This window comes from Benincasa hispida, chromosome 10 (assembly GCF_027475165.1).
Source record: "Benincasa hispida cultivar pf3 chromosome 10, pf3_genome.v1.1, whole genome shotgun sequence".
In the NCBI taxonomy this organism is placed as follows: Eukaryota; Viridiplantae; Streptophyta; class Magnoliopsida; order Cucurbitales; family Cucurbitaceae; genus Benincasa; species Benincasa hispida.
In genome coordinates, this window is record NC_143487.1 from 63,505,280 (window position 1) to 63,511,616 (window position 6,337).

The window sequence follows — 6,337 nt, forward strand, 5'->3', positions numbered from 1 at the left end:
GGTTGTCACTTCGTGGCTGTAATTTCCAATTGATCACCGCATTCGCTTGATCACTGCAACTTCTATGTGTTGGACGCATACGATCCAACCTTCAGCGTATGCGTTTGTCTGTGATTGCTTATTTCAAACGCATGCGTTTGATTCCTGCGATAGCTACAAAAATAGACATTTTGGCATGAAGTAACGCATAATATTGGGGTCAGTGAGGATTTAGGTGCTGATTGACGCAAAACTCAATTTTTTCGCAAATTCTAAGTATTATTAACGCATTTTCTACTAATTAGCCCTCATGATTCTAAATAAAAAGCTTATAATAACTGGCATTTCTGCCAGTTATCACCATTGCGCACAACGAGGTATTTATAATATAAAGTAACCTATGTGTCATGCTTCATGCAATTTTCGGTCATTACTACATATAACTTTTATATAACGCGTAACAACCAAGCAAACATGTTACCATTCACCCTTACACCATAACAATTATAATATAAAGATGGTGCATGTCAATGCTTTTTATGCATGCATAAATATAACTCTTATATTATGTGATGCATGAGCATGCTCTTACATAATTAAAATCATGCTTCTCTAAATTATAACAATTACAATAAAGAAATGATGCATGACCATTGTATAACCTAAGGTGAGATTTACTATATGTGCATACCATATGACACATAAAAAAAACATACATCGCATGTAATAAATAAAGGATTAATGGATCGAGATTAGCCTTTACAAAAATCGGAATGAAAAAACCCTATCTATTACATTTTTCATCGAGCAAACCGGTTCACAGGCAAACTGGGTCTTGAACCGCCAGGAAGTCTTCATCGTGTAGTAAACTCCAGTAGGTAGATGATTGTCTAGCTCACACTAAATGATAGAAGCATAATTAAATGATCGCGTAGACGATCGTCTATCCGATCGCGTAGCGCGACGACAGGTAAATGATTTACCATGTGTTACTAAGAGACCATTTAGTCAGTTACTAAGTGATGAAGCTTGCTGACCTAAACGATCATCCAATGCGCGCGCGCGTTAAACGATCCGCGAGTATCTCATCATCTACACGACCTGATACTCTGTGATCGCTTACCCGATCGTCAAAACGGTACAATCAACTCTTGATCACATATCCCATCGTTTAACCGATGCATTCAACAGCGATCACGTACTCCATCGACTTTACGATGCGATCAATAGTGATCACGTACCGCATCTTCTGCACGATGTGATCAACCCTAGATTACCTCATTCCTCGAAGAACCGCAACACTTGCCCAGAACTTATTCGACAAACGGCTCAAAACTTCAAACGAACTTTGAATACAGACTCGATAACGATTATTAATGCCCAAAAACGTAGGGGCCTTTACAAACAATCACAAATGTAAAAGGATCTAAATAAAATTGAGGCTAATCATCCCGAAAACATCCATTAATCTGCACATCCACAGCAAATTTAACCATGAAATCAATGTAGAAATGCATCCACCAAGAACGTAATTGTCATTTCGTTGTAACAGATGAAATCGGAGTATCAGAACCTGGCTTTGATACCAACTGAAGGATCTCTTACCGAAGAGTTCCATGAGTACGTTCGGATCATTCTGATCTCACTGTGACCGACGTGACCAAAATAAACAATATACATTCAAACATACGGTTATGCAAACAAAAAATAATTATCGGCATGCTAAGAACAAGAAAATAACAAGGGAATAAGTCGCCATACCAGTTGAAGACAGTCTTCAAACTATGGAACTCAACGCAACGGAACCCTCTACGCGATCTACCAACGCCCAGCAACAGTGTCAACAACAGCAGCATGAACAACCGCACGAACAAGAATGCCACGGGGACGACACCACCAGAAAAGAGCCCCGGGTATTCTCGGAGTGAGAACCCAAAGCGTGGTCTTTGGTGAATTTGGTAGAGTAAGGACGAATACTAGATCGTTTAGGCGATAAGTAAGTGGGAGAAAAAAGGCGCTGTCGCATAGCACGATGCTTATCGTTTAGGAGAAGCTACACGATCATGTAGGTTTTACTGAACGATGGTTTAGGAAATGAAATACGATCGCTTAGTAAACTCGACACACACTACGATCATTTAGAGAAGCTACACGATCGTGTAGGAACTAGTGTGTGATCATTTAGGCGCGAGGTGGACGATTGTCTAGACGAAGAGCAACTATCGTATAGGCTCTCGATTCTTTTAAGCAATCGTTTACGATATCACCAACGCGCGCTCTCTATTTTTCTTTTGGACCGCTGATCGATGAACGATTCAAAAATGAAACAATTTCATTTTTATTTCATCGGTTACAATAACAGATTCATTCCCACTAACCCATGTCCAAACATGATTTTTGGATTAATTATCATATAATTAACCAATTAAAATATTAATAAATATAATCATATTATATTTTTAACCTATAGTTTGATATCACATATCTACTATAGTATTTTCTCCTCTACTTGATATAAATAATATTTATATCTAATTTCCTCCAAAATAATGTATCTCATACATTTAGCCAATTATATCATATATAATTAACAAGTTCAATTATATCATATATAATCGAACTTTCTCTTGTCAATTTGAACATTTCAAATTAACCCAAAACTGGTTCTCGACTTTATCCAAGCTACCCAGGGGACCTAAATGACCTGTGACTCGAAGCTCCAATGGTCCGTGAATAGCTGACTAGACTCTTTAGCCACGAGATCCACCATCCGTTAACTGTCAAGCATTCCACTAAAGAACAACAGTTGAACTCTTCTTACCACAGATATATTTTTGTGTCCATCAGATATAACCAATCATGAGTACGATGACCCTTCATAGATGCTCGTAAATACAGCTGGACCAAATTATCGTTTTGCCCCTGTCGTTACATCTCACTCTTTAAGTACCACTGATTCCTCTAATGAACAATACAACATTGTCCAACTATGTATGAACATCTCTCGGGCCAAGAGAAGGTATGTGGCGCCACATTGTTCAAGCCCCGGAATCAGCCCTTAAGGGAGCTATCTATCTACTTAGCCTTGCCTCGGGGAAGGAGTGAATTCCATCTTGTGTAGTTGAGTTCGGATCTCTCAAATCAGATAAATCCCCAAAATGGTAGGTTTGAATTGGAGACCTGGCCACTTGCACCCATACAAATCAAAGGACCACCCTTAATGGTAGGAGTTCCCAACTCACTCAATATTGAGGTCATGTTACTGATAACTTGTAGAAATACACATCATACACATCATTCAAAATGATAAATCACATTTACCTTACTTGGCCTTGGCCTTAGCCTTTTTCCTTTCCTTTAACCAGCATGGGCAGTTTCGCTTCTAGTGGCCATCCTGGTTACAGTGAAAACATTTTCTTTTTTCAATCGGTAGTAGTTACCTACCCTGCTGAGCAATAGGTTGTAGGTTAGCCAGTGCCTTCTCCCTCCCCTTGCTACCCTTCTTCTTCTTCCACTTGTTAGTGTTAGAAATAGAAGGTGCAGACTTAGTTCCTGAGGTCGAACCTCGAAAGAACTTCTTAGATGATGAAGCAACATTTGCCTCACTAACCTTCTTCTCCTTGCTTTAGCAAGGATTGGAATGTCTGCAACTCGTTGAGGAAAGTTGTAAGGGTGTAATCAACCTTATTCAGAGCAATGTGTGCAGAATAAAGCTAACTTGGCTGCCCTCATCGATGCGAGCCTCATTCATCTCTGCCACATTAAAGTGGACCATCTGTAGGATTGTATCAACAGCAGCGGAAGCACAAGGATCATCTAAGCATTCAAATTCACTAATTTTGGAATAATATAAAGCATGCTTCTGCAGAAAAAATGGGTTTCAAGACATACCTCTTGTAGAACTTCTTCAAAGCTTCTTTTCCAGCTGCAATCTTCTCCATATCTTATTGTAGACCACCTCAAGATCTTCCCCACCATTCTATTGGTGCTCTAGATTGAGTTGTGGGACTCAAAACAAGCTTGAATCAAGGGATGAAGAAGAAAAGCTCACTGTAGCAACCTTTGTTGAAGAACCTTTCTTCAAATCGAATTTTCTCTCAAAATTCTGTAGATTGCATGCCCGATTTTCACACCAATCTCTTCATTATATTGCAGATCAACATATAAGGAGAAGAGTTGTATGAGTTGCAGCTCCATGCTTGGAGAAGATAAGACAAATATATTGCTTCATGTGTGAGCTAGTTCAATGATGGATAATGGAAAAACACCATTTTTCCATTTAAGTGTTTTTGGTTTTCTTTTCCTTTTTCAATTTTATCTAAAAATCAAATTTTGATTTAAAAAATCTATTTGATTTTTAAAATGAAAAAATAATTAATTTCATAAATAAATTATTAAATAAAACTTAATTAATTTAATATCAAATATTAAATTAATTTTAACACATATCCATCTTTATATATTTAAATCATATTTAAATATATAAATTCTCTTATTCCGTTTAATTCTAAAATTAAACATAATTATATCTCATATAATCACTAATTCCCTTAATTCTAATTTGAATGTTTCAAATTAACTTATCGTGCTATTCTAGAGCTAGTCCATTACAAGCTAGTAGGGGGATCTCGCGGACCTACAGATCATGGGCTCCAACGATCCGAGATTAATTGGCTAAATTCATTAGACCAAATTAATCCCTATTCGTTAACTAATGGGTCACTCCACTAAATCCCATAGTTGCACCCCCCTCACTATAAATATATTATGTCCACATGATTTAACCATAATTAGCAAGTCAACCCTTCACAAGTTGTTCGTAATAACGGCTGGGTCAAATATCTGTTTTACCCCCGAGATTACGTCTTATTCTTCAAGTTCCTACTGATCCTCTAATGAACAACTGGTTTGTGATCGAATCACCAAACCAAACTCTCTCAGCCCAGTGAGAGGGTGGGACCCCTTGTTCAAGACCTGGATTCAGTATTTGAAAGAACAACCTTTCTCTTTTCCCTAAATCGGGTAGGCATGAACTCCGTCTTGCACTGTATGTCCCCAGCTATCTATCCGGTCTTACCCCTGAAATGGGAGTCTTATTGAGCCGGCGCTGTTGAGCTAACCCTCAACTATGCAAATCTAAGGGCAATCCCGAATAAACAGAACTTCATAGTTAGCTCAGGATTAAGATCGAGTTACCTAGGTCATCTAGGTAAAATAATCAGTCTTAAACAGTAAACAACGTTATAAAGTAAGAGTGACTCATTTCTTGGTCCTGATCTTATGCAAACTCATAAAGTTCAAGTACTCATACAATAGTCATGAGTCTTAGTTTATTGGATTTAGACTTTCATACAATTTATGAGATCAATAAGAGTATATTGATAATAGAAAATGTTTATCATTTTACAAATTGCGAGTTTTTAGGACATAAAACCCAACACCATCATGTTCAGAACATGTTCTCGAACAGATGTACCCTCCTCCATTTTGGAGTTGAAGATGCACTTTAGAGATTCATACTCGAGCTACTCAGATAGTTGTCCGAACATTCCCTTCAGGGACTCCATGATCTCACGAGTAGAAACCATGAGCTTATGCTTCTTAGCCAAGACGTTGTTTAAGCGGCTCAAATGTAAGCTCGGGCCTTCTCATTCACTTGTGTTCATCTCTCATAAGCCTCTCGAATATTTCGAGTGGCATTCTGAGATGCAATAAGAGGACACTTCTCTATAAGAATGAAGCGGAGGTCATCAATGATTAGTATGGTGTTAATCATATTTTTCGAACTAGCGTAGTTTTCACCAGTCAATTTGTCGGCAGATAATAGAACTAAAGTGTCGGTTGCCATTTTTAAAGTTGCTGAAAAACATGAACAAACTTAATAAGTCTATTTGCATTACCACTTTTAACACCAATTTTTAGGTTTTAGAAAAATAGTTCTAATGTACCCTAAGTGAAGTGACATCTATTTTGCAATGATGCCTCAACGAGGTAGGACAAAAGTCATCGTTAGGGTGATCAAGTGCCCCTTCACTGAGAGAAGACATTCTCAACCATTAGACAGAAACAACTCTTGTAACTGACTCTATCAGTTACCATTTTTTGGTCCAGAATTTGTTAACAACCTTAACAATTCTATGTAAGTGTAACCCCTCATTTTAGGCCCTAGAGTCCCGTCTCAATGCGCCCACTGTGGAAAAAAAAGTAGATTAGGACAAGAGACTAAAGCAACCTTATTCTTTTCAGGAGATCAGATAAAGAGTTGTGCAAATATTGTCATCCTTTAGGGGGACACTCCCAGGGTGCCTCGAGGCGATGCACAAAACATTATCCAACCTAATGAGAGAAACCATGGGAT